The following is an 18,045-nucleotide window of genomic DNA, read 5'->3' on the forward strand; positions in this document are numbered from 1 at the left end:
TGAGAGTAGGGGAGATAGAGAGACAGACTCCTGCATGCACCCTGACCAGGATCCACCTGGCAACACCCATCTGGGGCCGATGCTCTGTCCATCTGGGGTCATGCTCACAACCAAGCTATTTTTAGCATCTGAAGTGGAGGCTCCATGGAGCCACCCATAGTGCCCAAGGCTGATGTGCTCAAATCAATTGAACTATGGCTGTGGGAGAAAAAGAGAGAAAAGGGGGAGGGGTTTGAAATTCTGAGGTTGCTGGTTTGAGTGGGGGCTCATCCAACTTGAGTGCAGGCTCACTAGCTTGAGCGAAGGGTCACTGGCTTGAGCATGGGATTATAGACATGACCCCATGGTCGCTGGCTTGAGCCCAAAGGTTGCTGGCTTGAAGCCCAAGGTCACTGGCTTGAAGGCTATAGTCACTGGTTTGAGCCCAAAGTTGCTGGCTTGAGCAAGGGGTCACTTGCTCTGCTGTAGCCCCCAGTCAAGGCACATATGAGAAAGCAATCAATGAACAACTAAGGTGCTGCAATGAATAATTGATGCTTCTCATCTCTCTCCCTTTCTGTCTGTTTGTTCCTATCTGTCTCTCTCTGCCTCTCTCTTTGTCTCTGTCAACAACAAAAATAGTATATCATTGTTCTGATCTAATGTAATTTTCATCATATTGTTTTATTCTGGTGGAATGTAAAATTGCATATACGTTATTTTTACAACTTTGTAAAAATCCATGTAAATACCAAGTGTGGGAAGAGGTACCATACAGAAATGTCAGTAGTTGTATAATGGGAATGTGATATAATTCTGTCGTTATACATTTTCTTAAATTAAAAAACAATCTTTGTAGCAGATGGCAGCTTATTCCTCCAATTTCCTCCTCTCCCTCTTCATTAGCGGAGTGGAGACTACATTTCCCAGCCTCCCTTGCAGCTGGATGTGGCCATGTGGGCATCTCTAACTTAAGCACTCTAGGTTAAATGTTGGCTCTTTCCTCTTTCCCAGGAGTAGCAACTCAGCTTTAAGCAAATGAGGACACCCCTAGGACATGATGGCAGAGCAAGAGAGAACCTGGTTCCTGTTTATGGCAGCCACTTCCCCAACATAGCCTGGCTGTTCCATTTTTTTAAGAGAGAAATGAATTGACGATGATGATGATATTTGGGCCACTATATTTCTAGAGTCGTTTTGTGACAGCAGCTTAACTGTGACCCAACTACTACAACCTTAAACTTCTCCCCAAGATTGGGAATGTTTTGGACATCGTTTCACAGTTCATGGTGCTGATTAGGCTCTGGTAGCATAGCACTTGGGAGTCACTATGCATTTGCATTTACAGAACAGCATAGAATACTAGGCTTTTATATTCCTTCATATAAACTTTGATTTAACAAAAATAATACATAATAATCTATTTATTTATTATGACATAGTTTGTTGTATGTATTTCTATTATATGTAATACATATAATATATACAATATAATAAATATTACATATTATAGTTTGTTATAATAAATATTCAATTTAATCTAAGGGTACTGATAGAACCCAACACAAGGATCACAATTACAAGTGGACAACCGACATCTTCCACTGGTGCTAAAGTGTCCCATTAATATTATTTAAAGGCTGCATGTTCCTCATTGGTTTTGCTACCTGTGTGCATTCTTAACGGCAATGGTTATAGTGCTACAATAGAAAGCATACATTTTAAAAAAGAGTTTCACATGATTGGTTCAATTGAATGCATTCACAACTGCTTTAGTTGAATGTTTTTGCATTCCCTACTCTGGGAGGTACAGTGTCAGGCAGCACTCAAAGAAGTTAGTCTTTGTCTAAGATTCTAAGCAAGGCTCACAGGAAGCTCAGAGGGTACCCATCCCAACAGGTCACCCATTACCTTCATGAATGACCCATGATGACCTTGGCCCATGATTCTCATCATGGTTACATAGCCCAGCCATACATTCTGACAATCTAAGGAGTTGCAATGGGACAGCTGCTCCTCCTTGTCACTTGGGAGGAGAACCTTCCCTCTGCCTCTTAGTGGGTCCTGTCATGTCACCCTCAGAAGTGCAGGATGGCAGTGATCCTCAGCCTGCTCCTTAGAGGGGGAACCCGGACTCTGTTGGTCATGGTCATGTAGAGAGAGGGGCCACTTGAGGACAGAGGACATGGGTGTGCTTCCCAGCCCCATGTTCTCTCTGTGAGAGCTCACTTGGGCAAGTGAGGCCATTTTACAGTTTGTTGTTGTTTTTCATTTAAGACCATCATTAGCAATTCACTTGATGCTACATCACCTTCATAATTATCATTTTTACTGACTGTACATTATTTCATCAAATAATAGAACTCTTCTAAATAGCTCTCTACTGTGGACTCTTTAAGTAGTCCCAATTCTGTTACTGTAAAAATTGCCGCAATAAATATCTTTGTCAATATAACATTTTGCTTTGGTTGGATAATTTCCTCAGGAAATAGGGTAAATTTTGACTTCCTCTTATGGAAGACTAGAGGATACTGTGGCAATATTTTTTTTTTGCATTAGCAAAAAAGAAAGAGCTGAAATATCCTTTAGTAGGAAGTGCTTAAATAAACTATGCTCCATCCAATCAATGGAATACAATGCAACCATTCAAAAGAATGAGGATTATTCATAATAGCCCAAAAGTAGAAACAACCCAAATGTCCATCGACTAATGAATAGATAAGCAAAAAGTGGTATAATAGCCACACAATGGAATATCATTCCACCATAAAAAAGGAGTGAAACCCTGGCCGGTTGGCTCAGCGGTAGAGCGTCGGCCTGGCGTGTAGGAGTCCTGGGTTCTATTTCCGGCCAGGGCACACAGGAGAGGCACCCATCTGCTTCTCCACCCCTCCCTCTCTCCTTCCTCTCTGTCTCTCTCTTCCCCTCCCGCAGCAAGGCTCCATTGGAGCAAAGATGGCCCGGGCGCTGGGGATGGCTCCTTGGCCGCTGCCCCAGGTGCTCGAGTGGCTCTGGTCACGGCAGAGCAACGCCCCGGAGGGGCAGAGCATCGCCCCCTGGTGGGCAGAGCGGGCGCCCCTGGTGGGCGTGCCGGGTGGATCCCGGTCGGGCGCATGCGGGAGTCTGTCTGACTGTCTCTCCCCGTTTCCAGCTTCAGAAAAATACAAAAGAAAAAAAAAAGAAAAAGGAGTGAAGTTCTGATCCAGGCTACAACAGGGGTAAAACTTGAAAACCTTGTGCTAAGTGAAAGAAGTCAGGCACAGAAAGCCTCGTATACTGTAATATGATTCCATTTATATGAAATGTCTAGAAGGGGCAAATCCACAGGGACAGAAAATAAGATAAGTGCTACTGGGGGTTGGTGTGAGGGAGGGATAGGAAATGATTGATGGTGGATATGAGGTTTCTTTTGGGAGTGATAAAAGTGCTCTGGAAATATATAGTAGTGAGAATATGAAAAACCGCTGAATGGTACACTTTATCATGTGTGAGTTCAAAGAATGGGGAATCTATATGTTCTGTCATTCACTGAAAAAAGCAGAGTGCAGAGCAGTGTCTAAGATATACCATTTTGGTAAAAGTCTTTTTTTCCATCTTCGGGGGTTGAGATGGTGAGGCTTCCCCAGGAATATGTGGGTCCCTTTCTCTGGACGGCGGAGAGCACCTGCTGTGTGTGGGCACTGAGATCATCCTGTACAGTGACATCTAGGTGATGTATCATTGTTCCGGTTGTTTCAGATGCAGAGCTGAGAGGTGAGGGAGACAAGTGGCTGGCCAAGTTTACACAGCCAGGAAAGCGGCTCCACCAGGAGTCAAAACCAAGTCTGCCGAACTGCAGAGCAGACGAATCAGAGGCCTGGGCACAGGGAGGGTCGTCCTCAGCTTCATTTGTTCCCCATGGACTGGCCGGCGGGAGGTGTGGAGGCTGCTTCACCTCAGTGAACACAGCTTACAAGAATGCTGGGTTATGATTGACATGGAGAGGTCCTTTATGGGCCTTTACCTGAGGACACTAGAAAGGGGATTTCAGAGAATCATCTAAGGGCTAGTTAGTCCCTTATGGTTGGATGGACATACTTCAGTCATTCCTGGTCCACTCATGCTGCTTGAACATTCCATGCTCTCTCACAAAGCTGCCTTTGTTGTTGTTTCTAACTAGAAAACTCCTCTTGCCTACCAGGTACCCAAAAACTCCTACTTACATGTCAAAACCCAACTCATATGTCCCCTCTGTTGTTTTCTCCTTAACAATGTAATTTATAGATGGCCCTACTAGCACCTTTATAATATAGTACTAGTAATATGAATACTAGTAGTTAGTTGTCATTTAGGGAGCGCCAACTATGTGCTAGGCAGTTTTAAGTATTGATGTACTTGTTTCTTTTAATTCTCGTGAGAATTGCGCAATAAAAGTATAATTATTTACATTTCTTACAGATGAAGAAACAACCTAGCGAGGTTAGGAAATTTGCCCGAAGTCACACAACCAGGATGTGAAGAAACAGCTCCTTCTGACTCCAAAGTCCATACTTTTCCCCTTGCACCACATCCCCTCCCCTGCACCAACCGCCAAGAATTGCAAATGCTGCCTGTCACTGTCCTCACCATTGCCCCTGAGCCCTAGAAGGCAGGCGGTGGCTCCGATTTCAGGACTATGACCCCGTGCCCAGGGTAGGCTCTGCGACCAAGGGCCTGGCCCCTAAAGTTTGACAGGAGTGAGTTTTCCATTTGCAGAGACCCAGCCTGGAAAGTGGAAGCAATAGGTTTGTCCCCTCCCTGCTGATGGGACAGGCCCACTATCTCCCCTAGAGAGGTGATAAAGGGGCAGGTCATGCCTCCTTGAGAATTTGCAGGCGTTTCCTGAGGCCATGAGAGCATTTCTGCTTCTTGCCAGTTCCTGTGAGCTGCTGGGAAAGCTTCTTGGCTTTGCCCCTGTGGATGTCAACAACCAACTCTAGCCAGTTCTCTGGAAATTACCCTGAAGTATGAAGGGCAGCAGAGGCCCAAGGAGGAGGAGACCCCATAACCAGCTTGTTGGAGTCTTGCTGAGGCCCAGCAGGGGCTTCGCTACAGAGGCAGCGAGACCTGATGGTTGAGATGTCCAGCTTTGCAGTCAGTGTTAGCTTTGAAAACCATCTCTGCCCCCTACTAAGTCTGTGACCTTGGGGCAAGTTTCTCCATCTTTCTAAACCTGAATGAATTCTTTTTTTTTTTTTTAACCAGGGAATAATTGCCTCCTTTTCAGAGTTATGGATAAACAGATATAATGTGTTTTATAAAACCCAACCACCAAGCCTAGCGCAGCACCTGCATACAATGACGATAACAATAATTATTAACCTATCCCTAGTAGATTTTTGTAGTTTGCAGCAAGAATCCTGATATACAGCTGATGTTATTAGTTGGGGGAGCAGAGAAGTGTTCTAGATGGACGCCATTCGGGCCAGATGGGTGTGTCCCCTGGTCCAGGCCAGTGCTGTCCGAGTAAGTGACTCTTTGCACTGCTTCTTCCCTCGACCTTGGGGCACCCATCCTTTGGGTGTGCGCATGTGCTGTTCTCTGGATCCCGACTCCTGGAGTAACCTTGAGATAGGAGAGACCTGCTCAAAGACACAGCCTCCACTCTTCTGAGTCCCAGGTAGCACCCAGTCATTTCTCTGCCCCAACCACCTAACACAGGATTGAGCAGTGAGCAGTTACTAGAATTATGTGCTGTTTTTCTGAAGAAAGTGAATCATTTGATATTGAACAATATTTAAAAGTCGGAAAGCATTTGCACAAGGATTATTTTAAGGATAGGCTCTGAGCACACCAATACCCACACGAAGGGAGATGGGCTTTGTTGAAATCACAACTGAGTCTTTCCTGAGCCCTTCCAGTGTCCACGTAGAGGGCCTCCGGGAAAGAAACAGACACACGTGTGCGGCTTGGGTTTCTGATTTGTCACTGGACATTCTTGCATATAGACTTTTCCATGTCCTGACAAAATTTATTATTTGTCATTTTTAAGCTTGTCGTAGTATTCCTTCAAGTGAATGGAACAGGGTTTGTCCTTTCGCTTGTCATTTGGCAACCGGGTAGTTCCAATTTTCTGCTCTTTCTATATAATACTATCTTGCTTTATGAAAACAAGCTTTAACAACCATCTTTAGAAGTGTTTCCTAGAAGCAGACTGAGGGGCCAAGGGGTAGCCATAGCATTTCTTGACCTTGTTATTTAAGGTTAGATTATCCTGAAGAAAGATTAAACCAACTCGCAGAGAGCACCCATGTGTTCTCTCCTGGTCTGAAATGGAAAAGAAATATGGAAGCAGTGCCAATGAGGTGACAAGACAATTTGCTGAGCCAGGCAGAATTTTCTGGAAGGGGCGGGGCATTTCCGTGAGAATATCCTCAACTGATATCCCAGTGTTCTGACTGTCAGCTTATTCAAGGCCACCCAGCCCCGCCTCAGCGGCCACTTGCAGGAACTGTACCTTGGCAGTCGGTATAGGATGGGTGATCTCTAGAATCTCCCACAAAGTCTCAAGAGTTAAGTGCCTCTGGTGGGTGGGAGTAACCATTTTACCTGAACCAGGTCAGACAGCCTGGTGGAGGGAGCCCTGCACCAACCCTGGATTTAGAAAACCTGGCCCCTAGGCAGAGCCCTGCCATCAACCTGACGACTCGCCAGGCGCAACCTGCCACCCTCACCTGGGTGGCCATTACTGAATTTCACAATTCCAGATGCATGTCTTTGACTTGGGACTTTGACTTGCTACAATGTAGGACGCCTGGGAGACGACACAGTGCCATTCACTCAGGGTGAATATTTTGTTATTGCTGACTCTGGGGACAGGCCCGCTTGGGGAAGGAAGTGAAGAGCCCTCTCCCCCGTGAATACTGAATGCCTGAATGCGGGGAAAGGAGCCCCAAGAAAAGGGTGTGGCTCAGACTTAACAAACCCCTAGGCTTCCTTCTCCAGTCACCTCTGACCCTTTGGGCTCTCTCAGGAGTGCAGATTGCCTGCGGTTAGGGGGCTGATAAGCCTTCCTGAGGTTGTTTGGCCTGGACAGAAACCTGGGATGGATGTTTTCTGTTAGATTTGAGAACTGGGCCACAGATTCCAGGGGAGCAGCCCAGTGACCACACCCCAGCCACACTGTGTGAGCCACTGGCCTGCATAACTCACATCACACCATGAGGCTGTGACAAGTGGAATCATCGCCATGATTTAATCTTTCTCCAAGCCCGGTGTGGTGGGCTGCGGCTCAGACCACAACCTCCTCGCAGATTTAACCTCCTTCCCCTCTTCCCCTTCTTCACTATTTTCTACCCATTCTGGCTTTTCTCTTCCTCAGACACCCTAAGCTGGTTCCTGCCTAAGAGACTTGCCATGTGTGGGTCCCTCTCCTTGGACCGTGCACGCTGCCTCCTGGTCCTCATTCAAGCCTCTGCTCGATGGGCACCTTTTCCCAAGGGGTCATTCTGCCCCTCAGTCATTTTCTATCCCATTATTAGCCTGTGTTTTCTTCTTAGCACTGTCATTTCCAAAAGTGATCTTGTCTACTTATTTACCCAGATATTGCCTGACTCCTTATCTAGAATGTAAGTTCCAGGAGGGCAGCCACAAAGGCTGTTCTGTTCTCTGCTTAGAGCCCAGAACAACCCAGCACCTGCAGGGGATCATCCAGGAATTCCGGGCAGAGCGGCCCTGCCCTTGCTTGTCTCATAGGGTTTCCCATTTTGCTCCTCGGAGGGATGTGCATATCAGCTTGGCAGCAGAGGGAGCCCTAGCTGGGCTGCATGCAGGTTGGGCTTCCTGCCCAACTTGTTAGTTTCACGTGTGTTGTGACCTGGACCACCTCCTGTCCAAGTCTGCAGATGGAGCGACTGGACCCAGTGGGCAGAAGGTCATAGACACAGACTTTACTTTGATTTGAGAAGAACTTTTGAACAGAGCTGACAGGAGACAGAAGGGTAATACTGTTGCTTACCTGCGCCAGGTCCACACCTGTCCACCCCTCCATGGCCTGCTCACCACCACCCTCTGCCTCCAGGGGGCCTGCCCACTTGCCAGTTCAAGAGCTCGCTGGCCCCTGGGACTATTTTCCAGCACAGATGCCGGGGAACTAGATCAGCTGATTTTTGTGGGCCATTTCCTCTCCAATTTCAGACGCTTGGCCGAGAGCAGGTTATTTCTAATCCGCAGCCTGTGGACTGCAGGGCCTCTCGGGAGTCAAGGGTGACAGATTGGGTTAAGATGCTAACGGCAGGCCAGAGTTTAAACTCGGTGACCCACAGCACCAGCACACTGGTTAGTGACCACGCCTGGCCCCTTCGCTGTTTGCTTTGAACTGAGAGCTGATGGTCTGAATCAGGAATGCAGCGCCTAGAGGAAGTACGAGCTCCACGCCTACCTCTGCTGCCCAGTTACTGTGTGAGCTTGACTAGTCCTTTCCTTCTCTGAGCCACGTGTGTGTGTGTGTGTGTGTGTGTGTGTGTGTGTGTGTGTTTCTGGAAGAGCAGGAATGTTTGGATTAGACCTAGATGCTTTGTAAGGCCCTCTCTTCTAAACTTAACATTCTAGGATTCATTCTCATACCAGTGAGCCTCAGATGTGACAATCCTAGTGCTCATACCCAAGCCCCAATTCTTCAGCAGATCATCACTCTTAGTTGACAGCCTGGCTAGGAACCAAGACCCTTGACCTCCAGCAGCAGCAGCCCAAGTCTTCTAGAGCGTCGGTGGTTACTCGCAGCTCTGGCGGGCAGTTTGCATCAGCGTGGGATCTGTCAATGGACGGAGCCTGAGACGTCCATCATGAGAGATACGAGCAGAATCTGGTCCAGAGGCACATGGAGGCTGTCTTACCCGTGCTCTGACTGGTCTGCTTGTCCAGAGGGGACAGAAGGAACTTTGCACCCCTGCCTTTGACTATTGAAGGCACACCATGGGCAGCATCTTTGCCAAGACCTTCCTGGATATGGCAGCCCTTGGCAGGCCTTCTTGTGGTCCTGAGCCTGGAGCAGGAAGGAAGTACAATGAAAAGGAGCCTTTCCATGATGCCCTGTGATAACTTCACATTGTTCTATGGTTTCACGCTTCTTTCTGAAACTCACCTGAACCAATCTGAGGCAGGACGCATAGGAAAAACAGAGAAGCCTAACACTGAGTTTCTGGAGTCATTCTCTGTCCTGAGCTAGCTCCTCTCTCAGCTGTAGGGTTTCTGTAGGAATGAGAGGCTCAGAAAACCTGATCACTGAGTAAACGTTTCCCAAATATCATTGGGAATCAGGAATTAAAAATGAGTCATTAACTTTTTAATGCTCTGTGCATATATATATAGACCTACACAAACACAGGGTATGGATTCTCAGGAGAATAGGCTTTTCATGGAACATAAATCCTTTAGCTCACCACCGAAAGGACTGGTACACTGCCTTTCAGGGAATTTACTTTTTGTTTAAAAATAAGTAAATACTAAAATAAAATAAAAAGTGAATCAGACATAGTCCCTGCTCTCAAGACAGTTTGGATAAATCTTTCACTTTCTGAGCCCTAGTTCTGTAAAATGGAATTAGTGTTTCCTGTCTAGTGTTGCCAGATGTAGCAAATAAAAGTACAGAATACTTAAATTTGAATCTCAGATACACAGTGTGTAATATTTTGAGTATAAGTACATCCTATGAAATATTTGGGATGTACTTATCCCAGAAAATAGGTAAATTTATACATTTAAATAAGTGCAGTCAATGTTGAAGACATCTAACTCTGTTGAGGGAAAAGGATCAAAGAAGTCTTTTGAGGGGAGGGGAATTTGAGCTGAGTCTTGTGTGTGTGTGTGTGTTTGTGTGTGTGTGTGTGTGTGTGTCAGAGACAGAGAGAGTCAGAGGGACAGATAGACAGGAAAGGAGAGAGATGAGAAATATCAATTATTCGTTGTGGTTCCTTAGTTGTTCATTGATTGATTGCTCATATGTGCCTTGACTGGGTGGCTACAGCAGAGTGAGTGACCCCTTGCTTGAGCCAGCAACCTTGGGCTCAAGCTGGTGAGCCTTGCTCAAACCCAATGAGCCCGCGTTCAAGCTGGCGACCTCGGAGTCCTGAACCTGGGTCCTCCATGTCCCAGCCCAGCGCTCTATCCACCGTGCCACTCCCTGGTCAGGCTGAGCTGAGTCTTGAAGGAGGAACAGGAGATATGTCGCAGATAAATACAGGAACTTTATCCTCGTGTCTGTCTGCAAGATATATGTGCTTAGTTGATGTTTGTTGAATGAGTGCACATTGATTCTCCAATCTAGGAATCATTCTCGATTATTTTCCTTCCCTCACATCCAATCCCTGCATCCTCACTCCATGTTCAATCCAACAGCAAGTCTCGACAATTCTACATGAAAATAAATCCTCAGGCTGCCTCTAGGCCAGCCTAGGCCACCATCTTCTCACACCTGAACAACTTCGCCTTCTCACTGGTTCCCATGCTCCTGCCCTTGCCGCCCTATGATCCACCTTCATCTTCTCCCTAAAACCCTCCCTTGACTTCTCATTGCTCCTAGAAGAAAACCCAGCCTACTTACACGGTTGCAGCTGTGGAGCTCTGCATAACTAGCTCCTAGGGCACTTCGCTCCACTCTCTCCTTCGCCGATGAGCTTCCTCTGCTCTGGTCTCCCTTCCGGTTCCTTTCCCGCCTCATAGTCCTGCACTAGCTGTGCCTTCTGGTCTTTGCAGAGCCAGCTTCTTCTTCTGATCTCAAGTTTAATGTTACATCCCCAAGGAGGCTTCCCCGGGTCACCTGAAAGGAATGTCCCCCAGTTATTCTGCACCACAACACCCTTTTTATCTTGTTTGTCACATGTATCATAATCTGTCAATACCTTGCTTGTTTACCCACTTATTTCTAAATTGATTATCCCATTCATCACATTGTAAGCACAAGTTCAGGGTGCACTTTATTTTTTGTCTTGTTCACCAAGGTATCTCTAGGTCAGTGCTTAATATATACATTTCTGATGAATGAATGACTGACTCCTCCTAGCACAAAATGAGTAGACCAGATACGTATGTCCACTTTACAGATGACAAAACTGAAGTGTATAGAGGTTGATTGCTGCCCCAAGGTCACATAGGCTGGAAGTAGGGCATCAGACCCACTAGATCATAGACTTCTCCCATGAGACCATTTCACCTTGAAGGGAGACTTTGGGTTGGGAGCCCCGCTTGGCTGATTCGTAGACCAATTCTCCAGCACGTAACCGGATGGCAGACATCCCAAGGTTCCTGTTTCTAAGGAAGTAGTGCTGCCAGTATGTGGCTAAGGATTACATCCAATTCCAAATTCTGGGCTGCACTTGAGGCATTGCACACACTCAGTAAACACCCAACGGTTGTAAGAAAAGTACGGTGATTGTGTAAGAAAGGAAATCAGACCAACAGGCGTGAGTGCAGGGCTGATCTCCCAGAGCCCCCGTCGGAGCTGTTCTAATTTAGGCCTGATGGAACGGGCAAGATGTTTCTAGTCCCCTTACACTCATATGGCCTATTTTGGAAGATTCCACTATTCCCAAGTTCCTGACTGATGCCCAAGAGCAGACCCTGGTAATTGTCATCATTTAAAATACTGCCTGACCTGTGGTGGCGCAGTGGCTAAAGCGTCGACCTGGAAATGCTGCGGTCACCGGTTCAAAACCCTGGGCTTGCCTGGTCAAGGCACATATGGGAGTTGATGCTTCCAGCTCCTCCCCCTTCTCCCTGTCTCTCCCCTCTCTAAAAAAATGAATAAAGAAATAAATTAAAAAAAATAAAATAAAATACTGCCTGAGCCATTGATGATAAGCTGGCAGCACCATTTCTGTGATTTCAGGAGGAAGGAAAGTTCTTGGAGACGGAACTGGGTGACATAAAGAGAAGCCTGGACTAAAGTCAGAGGGCAGTGCTGTGGGGGGGAAGGAAGGCCCTTGGGTTTCCAGCCAGCTGACTGTAGCACCTTGTGGACCCTCAGCTGCCTCCTCCGTAAGGATCTGGGTCTGACGGTGGCCCAGGAGTCAGAGGGTTTGGCTCTGACTCTAATATGTGGTGATGGACCTTGTCTAGGCCCCTTTCTCTTTTGGGTCTTGGTTTATCATCTGCACACGAACAGGTTTGACTCCAGGTCTGACATTTCCTCTTTCTGTGGCCTTTCCAGGGAAACATTTTCTCCTCTAGGACTGGGTTTCCATATCCTTCAGCCCTCAGAGGCCAGCATGAACTCAACATGGCCCCCTGAAAAATAGTATAATAAAGAGCATCTTAGTCCTAAGGACCTGGGTTTCTTAGGGGCACTGTAGGGGTCAAGTGTCCACTCCTGTCACTCTCCCAGCCCTAGATGCTAGGTACACATTCCAATGACAGGTACCCACTCCAGTGAAGGAGGCTCTTCAAGAGGGCAAAGCCATGGAAGTAAGTTGGGGAGTATGACTTATCTGAGAGCCTGGAAGTTCTGGGTATTGAAAACCCCAAGGACATAATACTTTTCTGGCCTTGACCCACTATGTGAGAAGACGAGGTTTAGGAAAATCAGATATGTCTCAATGTCTTTTGAGTATTTACTAGGGGGGAGCTTTGGCCTAACACTTTACATACATTGTTTTGTTTGACCTTGAGTCCTATGAGATAGATACTATGATCTTCATTCTGCAGAGGAGAAAGTCAAAACACAGAGCTGAAGTGACTTGTCCAAGGCTGTACAGTTAGAAAGACCAGGATTGAAGCCAGTGCTCTGTACTGCTAAACTACTGTCTCTCCTAATAACAATAGCAATAAAAATAATCAAAGTTAGAAGTTCAGGAAGCAGTTGTGGAAACTGCTCTGGACTTGAGGTCTAAATAAACGGCTCTGAATTCTAGTTCTCTCATTCATGAGCTTGGTGACCTTGGGCAAATCATTGGACTAATTTGAGTGACAGTGTATTAACATATAAAGTGGAGGCAATTCACTCCTTCTACGTCATGGTATGAATTTAAAAGGGGAAAAGGAACATAAATTGTTTAGCATTGATGCCTGGCGTATAATAAGTGCTCAGTAAATGTCACTCACAGTTATTGTTATTACTAGTACAACCTTCCCGCCCAGTGGTTGCAAAGCTTAGCTGGGATAATAATTGGGAAAGCGCCGTGTCTCCTGCACCTGTCAGTAAATCCCTTTATTACAATTTTAGCAAGCTAAGGGAAAGAGTTATTTGTGAACTCTGGCTCCATTCCTCCCCCAAATGGTTCAAATTCTTTACTTTGCAGCCAACACTGATGACGAGCAAGGGTTTGACTTGGTGCCCACTCTGAATGACGTCCTGGAGCAGATCTCTAGCAACTGCAGCAAATGCTTTTTTGAACTTATTTTTAGCACCAGAAGTTCTCTGAAACGGGATTTCAGCATTTAGCTTCATTGTTTGGGGAAGGTGCTTTGCAGTTAATGTAAACTTATGACTTAAATACTTTCTCCTCTTCATCATCTTGAAAAGATACCATGGAGGCAGATCAAGGATGAGGTTGGCAGACAGATCTCCAGACCCAAATAAGTTTTATTGGTTATTCCTCATTATTGAAACAATATATATGCATTGTAAAAAAAAAAGAAAAATGCAAAAAAGTATGAATGAGAAACAAACTTAAATACCCATAAATGCAACCATTCAGAGAGAAAAATTATTGATATTTTGGTGTATTTTCTTTCGGTCTTTTATCTTACATATATTCATACATTGTTTTACATAATTGGGGTGATAGTATAAGTAGTCATGTAACATATTTTTTTTAATTTTTAATTTTATTTTTTTACAGAGATAGAGAGAGAGCCAGAGAGAGAGGGATAGATAGGGACAGACAGGAACAGAGACAGATGAGAAGCATCAATTATCAGTTTTTCGTTGCGACACCTTAGTTGCTCATTGATTGCTTTCTCATATGTGCCTTGACCATGGACCTTCAGAAGACCGAGTAACCCCTTGCTTGAGCCAGCGACCTTGGGTCCAAGCTGGTGAGCTTTTGCTCAAACCACACGAGCCTGTGCTCAAGCTGGCAACCTCGGGGTCTCGAACCTGTGTCTTCCACATCCCAGTCCGATGCTCCATCCACTGCGCCACTGCCTGGTCAGGCCATGTAACATATTTTTAAGTGAAAATTTATATTTAGAGCAGTTTTAGGTTCATAAAAATAATTTAGAGGAAGGTACAGAAATTTCCTGTATACCCTGCAGCCCCACACATGCACGGCCTCACTCATCATCAACATCCCCACTAGAGCAGTACATTTGTTACAATTGATGAACCTACATTGAAACATTGTATTCACCCAAAGTCGATAGTGTACATTATGGTTCACTCTTGATGTTGTACACTATGTGGGTTTGGAAAAATGCATAATGACATGTGTCCATCGGTATAATATCATTCAGAGTATTTTTCACTGCCCTAGAATTTTTCTGTGTTCCACCTGTTCATACCTCCCTTCCCCTTCCCGCAAAACCTGGCAACCGCTGACTTTTTTTACTGTTTCCATAGCTTTGCCTTTCTTGGAATGTCATATAATTGGAATTGTACAGTATGTAGCCTTTTCAAATTGACTTCTTTCACTCAGTAAAATACATTTAAGATTCCTTCATGTCTTTTCATGGCTTGGTAGCTAATTATTTTTAGTGTTGAATAATATTCTGTTATTTGGATGTACCACAGTTTATTTATCCCTTCACCTACTAATGGACATCTTGGCTACTTCCACGTTTTGGCAATTATGAAAAAAGTTGCTATAAACCTCTGCAGGTTCTGTTGTGCACATAGGTTTTCAACTCCTTTGGACAAGTGCCAAGGGGCACAATTAATGGATCATATGTTAAGTATGTTTAATTTGATAAGAAACCACAGTCTTCCAAAGTATCTGTGACATTTTGCCTTTCCACTTGTTATAAGTGAAAGTTCGTGTTGCTCTACATCCTGGTTTGCATTTGATGTTATGTGTCCGTATTTTGGCTATTCTAAAAAGTTATATGTATCGTGGTAACCCATTTTTTCACGAAGAATTCCCTTCATGAGTATCAGTTTTAATAGATATATAGTATTCCAACACAGAGAAGTCATAGTGCACAAAGTATTTCACCTATCCCTTATTACTATGTTCAGATTTTTTCTAATGTTTCTATTATCAATAGCACTTTGATGAACGGTTTTGTACATAAATCTTTACTTGTACCTGGTTATTTATTTCCCTTGGATATATTCTTAAAAGTGAAAATGAGTCAAAAAGAGTACAAACACTTTTTCGGGCTTCCTGGAAAGGTTCTATCACTTTACATTGCTATCAACAGGGTGAGGCACTCCCTGGCCAGCAACAAGTATTACCAGTTGTTTTTACGTAAATCTTTGCCGAATCAATAGGTTAAATAATTATAACTCTTTGTCTCAATCTGCAGATCTTTGATTACTTAAGTTTAATGTACAGTACAGGTATTTCATGCTTCTTAGCCACTTGAATTTTCCAGTGAGTTGTCTGTTAGTGCCCTTTGCCTGGCAGACTTTGTTAACAGTGGCCCTAATAATCCTAACGTTGTCTGCAGAGGATGCCACATCTTGCATTTAGCCACATCTGATATGATGCTGGTCTCTGGCAGGATTAGAAATAGTCCATGCCAGCACTGCTGTTTCAATGAAACCAGAAAGGGGAAAGTTTTCATGTTTCATTGGAACCTGGGAAATGAAGTTATTTTGCTGAGCAACATCTATTATATTATTATTATACTTCTTTTCTTACTCCCAAAGCTTCTCTTTCCTTCCATTCTGCTCTAGGAGGAGGGTCAAATTTGGTGTGTGTGTGTGTGTACTTTCAGTATGTGTTCATCAACCTCCTTCTGTGTGCTGCAGTGGCCACACTAAAGGACTGTGGGGTCTAGAGAAGAGCCTGGGTTTTGAAGTTGGGCAGATCTTGGGCAAGTCCCTCAACCTCTCAGAGTCTCAATTTCCTCTTCTTTCAACTTTGGGTGATAGCCCTACTATTGGGGAATAAATGTGTTATGAATGCAAAACTAGAACATTGTCTGCCCCATAAGATTCCATTTAGCTCAATAAACAATTTTTATGCCACTTTTGTGTATTTGACACTGTGCTAGGTGGTAAGTATACAAAGAGGAATCAGAGGGGGCCCTTTATAGTGGCTGCATTGCCTACAGGGGAAAGGTCAGGTTGCTGATGGACTCCAACAAGGCCCTCTCTGACCCCTGCTGTTCTGCGACCCCTCATTAGATCCTGGGCCCCAGAAGTCTTGGGTGGGTTGACAGCTCTTTCTAGAGCCCTGGGCCTTAGCTGCAATTCTGGAGCAACAGGAAAAGTGCCAGTCAACATTCTGTTACACAGAGAATCATGGCTATAATTTTTTTTTCTCTGTTCTTCTTAACGTTATATCATAAGCATTTTCCCTGTATAGTGCAATTGTTACGGGAAACACTAGAGCCAGCCATCCTTAGTAAGTGACCTTGGATGAGTGGCTTAACCTCTCTGTGCCCTAGTTTCCTTATTTGTGCAATAGTGATACTAATAATACCTGCTTCCTGGGGTCCCGAGGCTTAAACAAAATATTTCATGTGTAGCTCTTAGTATAATGTCTAGCACGTAGTAAGAGGTCAATGATCTGGTATTACTACTTGTTATACTCTCTTCTTAGCCACCCTTACAATGACTTTATATGGTTAATTGGAATAAGTATAATACTTTCCTCTGATGTTGGGTATTTAAGATGTTTCTGATTTTTAAACACAAAGTAAAATATTATCCCTAAGATATTTTTAAAAAGTCATCTTGTGGTTCAGAGATAAAGGCAGAAAAGAAATCTAAGAATTAAATGTTGAATAAATAACATTAATACATTTAAGATGCCTTTCAAAAAAATTCAACATTTCCATACCTATTACAGGGTAGTTAACCCACCTAAGAAGCGTGGGTGACCCCTGAGGCACAGAGCTGGCCTGGATCACTACGGCAAGGGCTTCTAGTCTTTCTCTAGGCAAAGAAGCTGCATCAGCTCTTCTCTCCTACTGCCAGGGAATCTCTGATATAGCATAGCTGAAGGTCAGCCCAACATTTTCAGCGATCACATGGGGATAGCTGGTAGGGCAGCTGTCAAGCCATGTCCTGTGATGGGGAAGTTATGGGACAGAGGTTTCTGCTGTGGTCCTTCAGCTGACAAAGCTCAAAGTTAGCACTGGTATCAATGAAAGGTGAACCTACATGGATCTAGCACCTTCCACGTGCCAGGCTCTGTAAAAACACTCTCTACCACCCTTAGCTCAACTAAGAATTTATTGGCCCCCTTTTATAGATGAGAAAACCGAGAGGTAGAGAGGTGCAGAGTTTCTTCAAGGTTACACAGCTGGCAGAGTCATGACCCAGATCTGTCTGGCTCTAAAGGTAGAAGCTATTCTCATGTCACACTGGATTTCTTTTCAGTTTAATTCAACTTAACCAGCATAGATTAGCACTCACATGTATTACCCCAGCAGGCTGAGAATAGAGAGAACAGCCTAATGAGACAGACGTAAGTGCAGGCTCTGGTAGTTGAGGTAAATGCATGCCTATGAGAAGTAATAAAGCCACATGGGCAGTTCAGTTTATCCTGTTGTGTGTATTTCTGAAAGCCATTCTTAATCCTTTTAGGAAGAGGCAGGGGGAGAGGTAGATTGAAAGATCAGGGTTGTAATCAATGAATAAACAAAGGGCAGTGGGAAAATGGGGATAGAGAGATTAATTTCAACTCAGAGACCTGGGAAATCCTTAGAGGATATGGTATTTTGGTTGGGGTTTGAAGGCCAGAAGAATCAGCAAGAGAATACTGGGATGGAGCATGACCTGTTTACCAGCCAAGAAAAGTAAAAAGAATCTTGATTTGTATTTCCTAATTATTGGTTGGAAACCCATGACACCCCTTCACACCTCTATTTTTCCCTCCTCCATCCATACATAGACCTACCAAGATACACCCACAAATATTCACAAATGCAAAAAACAAACAGAAAATACACATTAAACTCATAATACACATAAACAGAGTCTAGCTCCCATAGCACAAGCTC

Source organism: Saccopteryx bilineata, chromosome 2 (genome assembly GCF_036850765.1).
Source record: "Saccopteryx bilineata isolate mSacBil1 chromosome 2, mSacBil1_pri_phased_curated, whole genome shotgun sequence".
Taxonomy (NCBI): Eukaryota; Metazoa; Chordata; class Mammalia; order Chiroptera; family Emballonuridae; genus Saccopteryx; species Saccopteryx bilineata.